The following is a 14,616-nucleotide window of genomic DNA, read 5'->3' on the forward strand; positions in this document are numbered from 1 at the left end:
GGAATGGTTCAAATCATAGACAGTTAGAAGAGCCAGCCTTCTTGTACTTAAGTCGGCATTGTGCCTTTTGTATTTAATTCCGATGCAATTTCTGTGTTTCGTCGTCAATAAGAAGGTCAAAGGGATACAGTAAACCTGATGTGAAGCATCGGAATCTATAACGAGTGTCACAGGAACGGTTCAAAACATAGACAGTAAAAAGAGCCAGTCTTCTTGTACTTATGTCGGCATTATGCCTTTTGTATTTAATTCCGATGCAATTTCTGTGTTTCATCGTCAATAAGAAGGTCAGAGACAAATAGTAAACCTGAAGTGAAGCATCGGAATCTATAACTAGTGTCACAGGATTGGTTCAAAATTAGACAGTGAGAAGAGTCAGTCTTCTTGTACTTAAGTCGGCACTGTGCCTTTTGTATTTAATTCCGATGCAATTTCTGTGTTTCGTCGTCAGTAAGAAGGTCCAAGGGATACAGTAAACCTGAAGTGAAGCATCGGAATCTATAACTAGTGTCACAGGAATGGTTCAAAATATAGACAGTAAGAAGAGCCACTCTTCTTGTACTTAAGTTGGCATTGTTGTTTTGGTATATAATTCCGATGCAATTTCTGTGTTTCATCGTCAATAAGAAGGTCAGAGGGACACAGTAAACTTGAAGTGAGCATCGGAATCTGTAACGAGTGTCACAGGAATGGTTCAAAACATAGACAGTAAGAAGAGTCAGTCTTCTTGTACTTAGGTCGGCATTGTGCCTTTTGTTTCTAATTCCGATGCAATTTCTGTTTTTCGTCGTCCATAAAAAGGTCCAAGGGATACAGTAAAACTGAAGTGAAGCATCGGAATCTATAACTAGTGTGAGAGGAATGGTTATAAACACAGACAGGAAGAAGAGTTAGTTTTCTTTCACTTATGTCGGCATTGTACCTTTGTATTTAATACCGATGCAATTTCTTTGTTTCGTAGTCAATAAGAAGGTCCAAGGGATTCAGTAAATCAGGAGTGAAGCATCGGAATCTATAACTAGCGTCTCAATAATGGTTTAAAACATAGACTGGAAGAAAAGCCAGTCCTCTTGTACTTAAGTCTTCATTGTCCTTTTGTATTTAATTCCGATGCAATTTCTGTGTTTCGTCGTCAATAAGAAGGTCCAAGGGATACAGTAAACCTGAAGTGAAGCATCGGAATCTATAACTAGTGTCACAGGAATGGATCAAAACATAGGCAGTAAGAAGAGTTAGTCTTCTTGTACTTAATTCGGCGTTGTATCTTTTGTATTTAATTCCGATGCAATTTCTGTGTTTCGTCGTCAATAAGAAGGTCCAAGGGATACAGTAAATCTGAAGTGAAGCTTCGGAATCTATAACTAGTGTCTCAGGAATAGTTGAAATCTTAGACAGTAGGAAGAGCCAGTCTTCTTGTACTTAAGTCAGCTTTGTGGCTTTTCTATTTAATTCCGTTGAAATTTCTGTGTTTCGTCGTGAATAAGAAGGTCCAAGGGATTCAGAAAACCTGATGTGAAGCATCGGAATCTATAACTAGTGTCACAGGAATGGATCAAAACATAGTCAGTAAGAAGAGTCAGTATTCTTGTACTTAAGTCGGTATTGTCCCTATTGTATTTAATTCCGATGCAATTCTTGTGTTTCGTCGTCAATACGAAGGTCCAAGGGATACAGTAAACCTGAAGTGATGCATCGGGAATCTATAACTAGTGTCACAGGAATGGTTCAAATCTTAGACAGTTAGAAGAGCCAGTCCTCTTGTACTTAAGTCGGCATTGTGCCTTTTGTATTTAATTCCGATGCAATTTCTGTGTTTCGTCGTCAATAAGAAGGTCAAAGGGATACAGTAAACCTGATGTGAGATGCATACGGAATCTATAACTAGTGTCACAGGAACGGTTCAAAACATAGACAGTAAAAAGAGCCAGTCTTCTTGTACTTAAGTCGGCATTGTGCCTTTTGTATTTAATTCCGATGCAATTTCTGTGTTTCATCGTCAATAAGAAGGTCAGAGAGAAACAGTAAACCTGAAGTGAAGCATCGGAATCTATAACTAGTGTGAGAGGAATGGTTGTAAACTCAGACAGGAAGAAGAGTTAGTTTTCTTTCACTTATGTCGTCATTGTACCTTTGTTATTTAATACCGATGCAATTTCTTTGTTTCGTCGTCAATAAGAAGGTCCCAAGGGATACAGTAAATCAGGAGTGAAGCATCGGAATCTATAAGCAGCGTCTCAGGAATGGTTTAAAACATAGACTGGAAGAAAAGCCAGTCCTCTTGACTTAAGTCTTCATTGTCCTTTTGTATTTAATTCCGATGCAATTTCTGTGTTTCGTCGTCAATAAGAAGGTCCAAGGGATACAGTAAACCTGAAGTGAAGCATCGGAATCTATAACTAGTGTCACAGGAATGGATCAAAACATAGGCAGTAAGAAGAGTTAGTCTTCTTGTACTTATTCGGCGTTGTATCTTTTGTATCTATTTTCGATGCACTTTCTGTGTTTCGTCGTCAATAAGAAGGTCCAAGGTATACAGTAAACCTGACGTGAAGCATCGGAATCTATAACTAGTGTCACAGGAATGGTTCAAATCATAGACAGTTAGAAGAGCCAGTCCTTCTTGTACTTAAGTCGGCATTGTGCTTTTGGATTTAATTCCGATGCAATTTCTGTGTTTCGTCGTCAATAATAAGGTCCAAGGGATACAGTAAACCTGATGTGAAGCATCGGAATCTATAACTAGTGTCACAGGAACGGTTCAAAAACATAGACAGTAAAAAGAGCCAGTCTTCTTGTACTTAAGTCGGCATTGCGCCTTTTGTATTTAATTCCGATGCAATTTCTGTGTTTCATCGTCAATAAGAAGGTCAGAGAGAAACAGTAACCTGAAGTGAAGCATCGGAATCTATAACTAGTGTCACAGGATTGGTTCAAAATTAGACAGTAAGAAGACTCAGTCTTCTTGTACTTAAGTCGGCATTGTGCCTTTTGTAATTAATTCCGATGCAATTTTCTGTGTTTCGTCGTCAATAAGAAGGTCCAAGGGATACAGTAAACCTAAAGTGAACCAATCGGAATCTATAACTAGTGTCACAGGAATGGTTCAAAATATAGACAGTAAAAAGAGCCAGTCTTCTTGTACTTAAGTCGGCATTGTGCCTTTTGTATTTAATTCCGATGCAATTTCTGTGTTTCATCGTCAATAAGAAGGTCCAAGGGATACAGTAAACCTGATGTGAAGCATCGGGAAATCTATAACTAGTGTCACAGGAACGGTTCAAAACATAGACAGTAAAAAGAGCCAGTCTTCTTGTACTTAAGTCGACATTGTGCCTTTTGTATTTAATTCCGATGCAATTTCTGTGTTTCATCGTCAATAAGAAGGTCAGAGAGAAACAGTAAACCTGCAGTGAAGCATCGGAATCTACAACTAGTGTCACAGGAATGGTTAAAAACATAGACAGTAAGAGGAGCCAGTTTTCTTGTACTTAAGTCTCTGCATTGTGCATTTTGTATTTAATTCCGATGCAATTTCTCTGTTTCATCGTCGGTAAGAAGGTCAGAGGTATACAGTAAACCTAAAGTGAACCATCGGAATCTATAACTAGTGTCACAGGAATGGTTCAAAACATAGACAGTAAGAAGAGCCAGTCTTCTTGTACTTAAGTCGGCATTGTACCTATTGTATCTAATTTCGATGCACTTTCTGTGTTTCGTCGTCAATAAGAAGGTCTAAGGTATACAGTAAACCTGACGTGAAGCATCGGAATCTATAACTAGTGTCACAGCAATGGTTCAAATCATAGACAGTTAGAAGAGCCAGCCTTCTTGTACTTAAGTCGGCACTGTGCCTTTTGTATTTAATTCCGATGCAATTTCTGTGTTTCGTCGTCAATAAGAAGGTCCAAGGGATACAGTAAACCTGAAGTGAAGCATCGGAATCTATAACTAGTGTCACAGGAATGGTTCAAAATATAGACAGTAAGAAGAGCCACTCTTTTTGTACTTAAGTCGGCATTGTTGTTTTGGTATATAATTCCGATGCAATTTCTGTGTTTCATCGTCAATAAGAAGGTCAGAGGGACACAGTAAACTTGAAGTGAGCATCGGAATCTATAACGAGTGTCACAGGAATGGTTCAAAACATAGACAGTAAGAAGAGTCAGTCTTCTTGTACTTAAGTCGGCATTGTGCCTTTTGTTTCTAATTCCGATGCAATTTCTGTTTTTCGTCGTCCATAAAAAGGTCCAAGGGATACAGTAAAACTGAAGTGAAGCATCGGAATCTATAACTAGTGTGAGAGGAATGGTTATAAACACAGACAGGAAGAAGAGTAGGTTTTCTTTCACTTATGTCGGCATTGTACCTTTGTATTTAATACCGATGCAAATTTCTTTGTTTCGTCGTCAATAAGAAGGTCCCAAGGGATTCAGTAAATCAGGAGTGAAGCATCGGAATCTATAACTAGCGTCTCAATAATGGTTTAAAACATAGACTGGAAGAAAAGCCAGTCCTCTTGTACTTAAGTCTTCATTGTCCTTTTGTATTTAATTCCGATGCAATTTCTGTGTTTCGTCGTCAATAAGAAGGTCCAAGGGATACAGTAAACCTGAAGTGAAGCATCGGAATCTATAACTAGTGTCACAGGAATGGATCAAAACATAGGCAGTAAGAAGAGTTAGTCTTCTTGTACTTAATTCGGCGTTGTATCTTTTGTATTTAATTCCGATGCAATTTCTGTGTTTCGTCGTCAATAAGAAGGTCCAAGGGATACAGTAAATCTGAAGTGAAGCTTCGGAATCTATAACTAGTGTCTCAGGAATAGTTGAAATCTTAGACAGTAGGAAGAGCCAGTCTTCTTGTACTTAAGTCAGCTTTGCGGCTTTTCTATTTAATTCCGTTGAAATTTCTGTGTTTCGTCGTGAATAAGAAGGTCCAAGGGATTCAGAAAACCTGATGTGAAGCATCGGAATCTATAACTAGTGTCACAGGAATGGATCAAAACATAGTCAGTAAGAAGAGTCAGTATTCTTGTACTTAAGTCGGTATTGTCCCCTATTGTATTTAATTCCGATGCAATTCTTGTGTTTCGTCGTCAATACGAAGGTCCAAGGGATACAGTAAACCTGAAGTGATGCATCGGAATCTATAACTAGTGTCACAGGAATGGTTCAAATCTTAGACAGTTAGAAGAGCCAGTCCTCTTGTACTTAAGTCGGCATTGTGCCTTTTGTATTTAATTCCGATGCAATTTCTGTGTTTCGTCGTCAATAAGAAGGTCAAAGGGATACAGTAAACCTGATGTGAAGCATCGGAATCTATAACTAGTGTCACAGGAACGGTTCAAAACATAGACAGTAAAAAGAGCCAGTCTTCTTGTACTTAAGTCGGCATTGTGCCTTTTGTATTTAATTCCGATGCAATTTCTGTGTTTCATCGTCAATAAGAAGGTCAGAGAGAAACAGTGAACCTGAAGTGAAGCATCGGAATCTATAACTAGTGTGAGAGGAATCGTTGTAAACTCAGACAGGAAGAAGAGTTAGTTTTCTTTCACTTATGTCGTCATTGTACCTTTGTATTTAATACCGATGCAATTTCTTTGTTTCGTCGTCAATAAGAAGGTCCAAGGGATACAGTAAATCAGGAGTGAAGCATCGGAATCTATAAGCAGCGTCTCAGGAATGGTTTAAAACATAGACTGGAAGAAAAGCCAGTCCTCTTGACTTAAGTCTTCATTGTCCTTTTGTATTTAATTCCGATGCAATTTCTGTGTTTCGTCGTCAATAAGAAGGTCCAAGGGATACAGTAAACCTGAAGTGAAGCATCGGAATCTATAACTAGTGTCACAGGAATGGATCAAAACATAGGCAGTAAGAAGAGTTAGTCTTCTTGTACTTAATCGGCGTTGTATCTTTTGTATCTATTTTCGATGCACTTTCTGTGTTTCGTCGTCAATAAGAAGGTCCAAGGTATACAGTAAACCTGACGTGAAGCATCGGAATCTATAACTAGTGTCACAGGAATGGTTCAAATCATAGACAGTTAGAAGAGCCAGTCTTCTTGTACTTAAGTCGGCATTGTGCTTTTGGATTTAATTCCGATGCAATTTCTGTGTTTCGTCGTCAATAATAAGGTCCAAGGGATACAGTAAACCTGATGTGAAGCATCGGAATCTATAACTAGTGTCACAGGAACGGTTCAAAACATAGACAGTAAAAAGAGCCAGTCTTCTTGTACTTAAGTCGGCATTGCGCCTTTTGTATTTTAATTCCGATGCAATTTCTGTGTTTCATCGTCAATAAGAAGGTCAGAGAGAAACAGTAAACCTGAAGTGAAGCATCGGAATCTATAACTAGTGTCACAGGATTGGTTCAAAATTAGACAGTAAGAAGAGTCAGTCTTCTTGTACTTAAGTCGGCATTGTGCCTTTTGTAATTAATTCCGATGCAATTTCTGTGTTTCGTCGTCAATAAGAAGGTCCAAGGGATACAGTAAACCTAAAGTGAACCATCGGAATCTATAACTAGTGTCACAGGAATGGTTCAAAATATAGACAGTAAAAAGAGCCAGTCTTCTTGTACTTAAGTCGGCATTGTGCCTTTTGTATTTAATTCCGATGCAATTTCTGTGTTTCATCGTCAATAAGAAGGTCCAAGGGATACAGTAAACCTGATGTGAAGCATCGGAATCTATAACTAGTGTCACAGGAACGGTTCAAAACATAGACAGTAAAAAGAGGCCAGTCTTCTTGTACTTAAGTCGACATTGTGCCTTTTGTATTTAATTCCGATGCAATTTCTGTGTTTCATCGTCAATAAGAAGGTCAGAGAGAAACAGTAAACCTGCAGTGAAGCATCGGAATCTACAACTAGTGTCACAGGAATGGTTAAAAACATAGACAGTAAGAGGAGCCAGTTTTCTTGTACTTAAGTCTGCATTGTGCATTTTGTATTTAATTCCGATGGCAATTTCTCTGTTTTCATCGTCGGTAAGAAGGTCAGAGGTATACAGTAAACCTAAAGTGAACCATCGGAATCTATAACTAGTGTCACAGGAATGGTTCAAAACATAGACAGTAAGAAGAGCCAGTCTTCTTGTACTTAAGTCGGCATTGTACCTTTTGTATCTAATTTCGATGCACTTTCTGTGTTTCGTCGTCAATAAGAAGGTCTAAGGTATACAGTAAACCTGACGTGAAGCATCGGAATCTATAACTAGTGTCACAGCAATGGTTCAAATCATAGACAGTTAGAAGAGCCAGCCTTCTTGTACTTAAGTCGGCACTGTGCCTTTTGTATTTAATTCCGATGCAATTTCTGTGTTTCGTCGTCAATAAGAAGGTCCAAGGGATACAGTAAACCTGAAGTGAAGCATCGGAATCTATAACTAGTGTCACAGGAATGGTTCAAAATATAGACAGTAAGAAGAGCCACTCTTTTTGTACTTAAGTCGGCATTGTTGTTTTGGTATATAATTCCGATGCAATTTCTGTGTTTCATCGTCAATAAGAAGGTCAGAGGGACACAGTAAACTTGAAAGTGAGCATCGGAATCTATAACGAGTGTCACAGGAATGGTTCAAACATAGACAGTAAGAAGAGTCAGTCTTCTTGTACTTAAGTCGGCATTGTGCCTTTTGTTTCTAATTCCGATGCAATTTCTGTTTTTCGTCGTCCATAAAAAAGGTCCAAGGGATACAGTAAAACTGAAGTGAAGCATCGGAATCCTATAACTAGTGTGAGAGGAATGGTTATAAACACAGACAGGAAGAAGAGTAGGTTTTCTTTCACTTATGTCGGCATTGTACGTTTGTATTTAATACCGATGCAATTTCTTTGTTTCGTCGTCAATAAGAAGGTCCAAGGGATTCAGTAAATCAGGAGTGAAGCATCGGAATCTATAACTAGCGTCTCAGGAATGGTTTAAAACATAGACTGAAGAAAAGCCAGTCCTCTTGTACTTAAGTCTTCATTGTCCTTTTGTATTAAATTCCGATGCAATTTCTGTGTTCGTCGTCAATAAGAAGGTCCAAGGGATACAGTAAACCTGAAGTGAAGCATCGGAATCTATAACTAGTGTCACAGGAATGGTTCAAAATATAGACAGTAAGAAGAGCCACTCTTCTTGTACTTAAGTCGGCATTGTTGTTTTGGTATATAATTCCGATGCAATTTCTGTGTTTCATCGTCAATAAGAAGGTCAGAGGGACACAGTAAACTTGAAGTGAGCATCGGAATCTGTAACGAGTGTCACAGGAATGGTTCAAAACATAGACAGTAAGAAGAGTCAGTCTTCTTGTACTTAAGTCGGCATTGTGCCTTTTGTTTCTAATTCCGATGCAATTTCTGTTTTTCGTCGTCCATAAAAAGGTCCAAGGGATACAGTAAAACTGAAGTGAAGCATCGGAATCTATAACTAGTGTGAGAGGAATGGTTATAAACACAGACAGGAAGAAGAGTTAGTTTTCTTTCACTTATGTCGGGCATTGTACCTTTGTATTTAATACCGATGCAATTTCTTTGTTTCGTCGTCAATAAGAAGGTCCAAGGGATTCAGTAAATCAGGAGTGAAGCATCGGAATCTATAACTAGCGTCTCAGGAATGGTTTAAAACATAGACTGGAAGAAAAGCCAGTCCTCTTGTACTTAAGTCTTCATTGTCCTTTTGTATTTAATTCCGATGCAATTTCTGTGTTTCGTCGTCAATAAGAAGGTCCAAGGGATACAGTAAACCTGAAGTGAAGCATCGGAATCTATAACTAGTGTCACAGGAATGGATCAAAACATAGGCAGTAAGAAGAGTTAGTCTTCTTGTACTTAATTCGGCGTTGTATCTTTTGTATTTAATTCCGATGCAATTTCTGTGTTTCGTCGTCAATAAGAAGGTCCAAGGGATACAGTAAATCTGAAGTGAAGCTTCGGAATCTATAACTAGTGTCTCAGGAATAGTTGAAATCTTAGACAGTAGGAAGAGCCAGTCTTCTTGTACTTAAGTCAGCTTTGTGGCTTTTCTATTTAATTCCGTTGAAATTTCTGTGTTTCGTCGTGAATAAGAAGGTCCAAGGGATTCAGAAAACCTGATGTGAAGCATCGGAATCTATAACTAGTGTCACAGGAATGGATCAAAACATAGTCAGTAAGAAGAGTCAGTATTCTTGTACTTAAGTCGGTATTGTCCCTATTGTATTTAATTCCGATGCAATTCTTGTGTTTCGTCGTCAATACGAAGGTCCAAGGGATACAGTAAACCTGAAGTGATGCATCGGAATCTATAACTAGTGTCACAGGAATGGTTCAAATCTTACACAGTTAGAAGAGCCAGTCCTCTTGTACTTAAGTCGGCATTGTGCCTTTTGTATTTAATTCCGATGCAATTTCTGTGTTTCGTCGTCAATAAGAAGGTCAAAGGGATACAGTAAACCTGATGTGAAGCATCGGAATCTATAACTAGTGTCACAGGAACGGTTCAAAACATAGACAGTAAAAAGAGCCAGTCTTCTTGTACTTAAGTCGGCATTGTGCCTTTTGTATTTAATTCCGATGCAATTTCTGTGTTTCATCGTCAATAAGAAGGTCAGAGAGAAACAGTAAACCTGAAGTGAAGCATCGGAATCTATAACTAGTGTGAGAGGAATGGTTGTAAACTCAGACAGGAAGAAGAGTTAGTTTTCTTTCACTTATGTCGTCATTGTACCTTTGTATTTAATACCGATGCAATTTCTTTGTTTCGTCGTCAATAAGAAGGTCCAAGGGATACAGTAAATCAGGAGTGAAGCATCGGAATCTATAAGTAGCGTCTCAGGAATGGTTTAAAACATAGACTGGAAGAAAAGCCAGTCCTCTTGTACTTAAGTCTTCATTGTCCTTTTGTATTTAATTCCGATGCAATTTCTGTGTTTCGTCGTCAATAAGAAGGTCCAAGGGATACAGTAAACCTGAAGTGAAGCATCGGAATCTATAACTAGTGTCACAGGAATGGATCAAAACATAGGCAGTAAGAAGAGTTAGTCTTCTTGTACTTAATTCGGCGTTGTATCTTTTGTATCTATTTTCGATGCACTTTCTGTGTTTCGTCGTCAATAAGAAGGTCCAAGGTATACAGTAAACCTGACGTGAAGCATCGGAATCTATAACTAGTGTCACAGGAATGGTTCAAATCATAGACAGTTAGAAGAGCCAGTCTTCTTGTACTTAAGTCGGCATTGTGCTTTTGGATTTAATTCCGATGCAATTTCTGTGTTTCGTCGTCAATAATAAGGTCCAAGGGATACAGTAAACCTGATGTGAAGCATCGGAATCTATAACTATTGTCACAGGAACGGTTCAAAACATAGACAGTAAAAAGAGCCAGTCTTCTTGTACTTAAGTCGGCATTGCGCCTTTTGTATTTAATTCCGATGCAATTTCTGTGTTTCATCGTCAATAAGAAGGTCAGAGAGAAACAGTAAACCTGAAGTGAAGCATCGGAATCTATAACTAGTGTCACAGGATTGGTTCAAAATTAGACAGTAAGAAGAGTCAGTCTTCTTGTACTTAAGTCGGCATTGTGCCTTTTGTAATTAATTCCGATGCAATTTCTGTGTTTCGTCGTCAATAAGAAGGTCCAAGGGATACAGTAAACCTAAAGTGAACCATCGGAATCTATAACTAGTGTCACAGGAATGGTTCAAAATATAGACAGTAAAAAGAGCCAGTCTTCTTGTACTTAAGTCGGCATTGTGCCTTTTGTATTTAATTCCGATGCAATTTCTGTGTTTCATCGTCAATAAGAAGGTCCAAGGGATACAGTAAACCTGATGTGAAGCATCGGAATCTATAACTAGTGTCACAGGAACGGTTCAAAACATAGACAGTAAAAAGAGCCAGTCTTCTTGTACTTAAGTCGGCATTGTGCCTTTTGTATTTAATTCCGATGCAATTTCTGTGTTTCATCGTCAATAAGAAGGTCAGAGAGAAACAGTAAACCTGCAGTGAAGCATCGGAATCTACAACTAGTGTCACAGGAATGGTTCAAAACATAGACAGTAAGAGGAGCCAGTTTTCTTGTACTTAAGTCTGCTTTGTGCATTTTGTATTTAATTCCGATGCAATTTCTCTGTTTCATCGTCGGTAAGAAGGTCAGAGGTATACAGTAAACCTGACGTGAAGCATCGGAATCTATAACTAGTGTCACAGGAATGGTTCAAAACATAGACAGTAAGAAGAGCCAGTCTTCTTGTACTTAAGTCGGCATTGTACCTTTTGTATCTAATTTCGATGCACTTTCTGTGTTTCGTCGTCAATAAGAAGGTCTAAGGTATACAGTAAACCTGACGTGAAGCATCGGAATCTATAACTAGTGTCACAGGAATGGTTCAAATCATAGACAGTTAGAAGAGCCAGCCTTCTTGTACTTAAGTCGGCACTGTGCCTTTTGTATTTAATTCCGATGCAATTTCTGTGTTTCGTCGTCAATAAGAAGGTCCAAGGGATACAGTAAACCTGAAGTGAAGCATCGGAATCTATAACTAGTGTCACAGGAATGGTTCAAAATATAGACAGTAAGAAGAGCCACTCTTCTTCTACTTAAGTCGGCATTGTTGTTTTGGTATATAATTCCGATGCAATTTCTGTGTTTCATCGTCAATAAGAAGGTCAGAGGGACACAGTAAACTTGAAGTGAGCATCGGAATCTATAACGAGTGTCTCAGGAATGGTTCAAAACATAGACAGTAAGAAGAGTCAGTCTTCTTGTACTTAAGTCGGCATTGTGCCTTTTGTTTCTAATTCCGATGCAATTTCTGTTTTTCGTCGTCCATAAAAAGGTCCAAGGGATACAGTGAAACTGAAGTGAAGCATCGGAATCTATAACTAGTGTGAGAGGAATGGTTATAAACACAGACAGGAAGAAGAGTTAGTTTTCTTTCACTTATGTCGGCATTGTACCTTTGTATTTAATACCGATGCAATTTCTTTGTTTCGTCGTCAATAAGAAGGTCCAAGGGATTCAGTAAATCAGGAGTGAAGCATCGGAATCTATAACTAGCGTCTCAGGAATGGTTTAAAACATAGACTGGAAGAAAAGCCAGTCCTCTTGTACTTAAGTCTTCATTGTCCTTTTGTATTTAATTCCGATGCAATTTCTGTGTTTCGTCGTCAATAAGAAGGTCCAAGGGATACAGTAAACCTGAAGTGAAGCATCGGAATCTATAACTAGTGTCACAGGAATGGATCAAAACATAGGCAGTAAGAAGAGTTAGTCTTCTTGTACTTAATTCGGCGTTGTATCTTTTGTATTTAATTCCGATGCAATTTCTGTGTTTCGTCGTCAATAAGAAGGTCCAAGGGATACAGTAAATCTGAAGTGAAGCTTCGGAATCTATAACTAGTGTCTCAGGAATAGTTCAAATCCTAGACAGTAGGAAGAGCCAGTCTTCTTGTACTTAAGTCAGCTTTGTGGCTTTTCTATTTAATTCCGTTGAAATTTCTGTGTTTCGTCGTGAATAAGAAGGTCCAAGGGATTCAGTAAACCTGATGTGAAGCATCAGAATCTATAACTAGTGTCACAGGAATGGATCAAAACATAGTCAGTAAGAAGAGTCAGTATTCTTGTACTTAAGTCGGTATTGTCCCTATTGTATTTAATTCCGATGCAATTTCTGTGTTTCGTCGTCAATACGAAGGTCCAAGGGATACAGTAAACCTGAAGTGATGCATCGGAATCTATAACTAGTGTCACAGGAATGGTTCAAATCATAGACAGTTGGAAGAGCCAGTCCTCTTGTACTTAAGTCGGCATTGTGCCTTTTGTATTGAATTCCGATGCAATTTCTGTGTTTCGTCGTCAATAAGAAGGTCAAAGGGATACAGTAAACCTGATGTGAAGCGTCGGAATCTATAACTAGTTTCACAGGAACGGTTCAAAATATAGACATTAAAAAGAGCCAGTCTTCTTGTACTTAAGTCGGCATTGTGCCTTTTGTATTTAATTCCGATGCAATTTCTGTGTTTCATCGTCAATAAGAAGGTCAGAGAGAAACAGTAAACCTGAAGTGAAGCATCGGAATCTATAACTAGTGTCACAGGATTGGTTCAAAATTAGACAGTAAGCAGAGTCAGTCTTCTTGTACTTAAGTCGGCATTGTGCCTTTTGTATTTAATTCCGTCGCAATTTCTGTGTTTCGTCGTCAATAAGAAGGTCCAAGGGATACAGTAAACCTGAAGTGAAGCATCGGAATCTATAACTAGTGTCACAGGAATGGTTCAAAATTTAGACAGTAAGAAGAGCCACTCTTCTTGTACTTAAGTCGGCATTGTTGTTTTGGTATATAATTCCGATGCAATTTCTGTGTTTCATCGTCAATAAGAAGGTCAGAGGAACACAGTAAACTTGAAGTGAGCATCGGAATCTATAACGAGTGTCACAGGAATGGTTCAAAACATAGACAGTAAGAAGAGTCAGTCTTCTTGTACTTAAATCGGCAATGTGCCTTTTGTTTTTAATTCCGATGCAATTTCTGTTTTTCGTCGTCCATAAAAAGGTCCGAGGGATACAGTAAAACTGAAGTGAAGCATCGGAATCTATAACTAGTGTGAGAGGAATGGTTATAAACACAGACTGGAAGAAGAGTTAGTTTTCTTTCACTTATGTCGGCATTGTACCTTTGTATTTAATACCGATGCAATTTCTTTGTTTCGTCGTCAATAAGAAGGTCCAAGGGATACAGTAAATCAGGAGTGAAGCATCGGAATCTATAACTAGCGTCTCAGGAATGGTTTAAAACATAGACTGGAAGAAAAGCCAGTCCTCTTGTACTTAAGTCTTCATTGTCTTTTTGTATTTAATTCCGATGCAATTTCTGTGTTTCGTCGTCAATAAGAAGGTCCAAGTTATACAGTAAACCTGAAGTGAAGCATCGGAATCTATAACTAGTGTCACAGGAATGGATCAAAGCATAGGCAGTAAGAAGAGTTAGTCTTCTTCTACTTAATTCGGCGTTGTATCTTTTGTATTTAATTCCGATGCAATTTCTGTGTTTCGTCGTCAATAAGAAGGTCTAAGGGATACAGTAAATCTGAAGTGAAGCTTCGGAATCTATAACTAGTGTCTCAGGAATAGTTCAAATCCTAGACAGTAGGAAGAGCCAGTCTTCTTGTACTTAAGTCAGCTTTGTGGCTTTTCTATTTAATTCCGTTGAAATATCTGTGTTTCGTCGTGAATAAGAAGGTCCAAGGGATTCAGTAAACCTGATGTGAAGCATCGGAATCTATAACTAGTGTCACAGGAATGGTTCAAAACATAGACAGTAAGAAGAGCCAGTCTTCTTGTACTTAAGTCGGCATTGTGCCATTTGCATTTAATCCCGATGTAATTTCTGTATTTCATCGTCAATAAGAAGGTCCAAGGGATACAGTAAACCTAATGTGAAGCATCGTAATCTATAACTAGTGTGACAGGAATGGTTCAACTCATAGACAGTAAGAAGAGCAAGTCTTCTTGTACTTATGTCGGCATTGTGCCATTAGTATTTAATTCCGATGCAATTTCCGTGTTTCGTCATCAATAAGAAGGTCCAGGGAATACAGAAAACCTGACGTGACGCGTCGGAATCTATAACTAGTGTCACAGGAATGGTTCA

This window comes from Schistocerca piceifrons, chromosome 2 (assembly GCF_021461385.2).
Source record: "Schistocerca piceifrons isolate TAMUIC-IGC-003096 chromosome 2, iqSchPice1.1, whole genome shotgun sequence".
Classification (NCBI taxonomy): Eukaryota; Metazoa; Arthropoda; class Insecta; order Orthoptera; family Acrididae; genus Schistocerca; species Schistocerca piceifrons.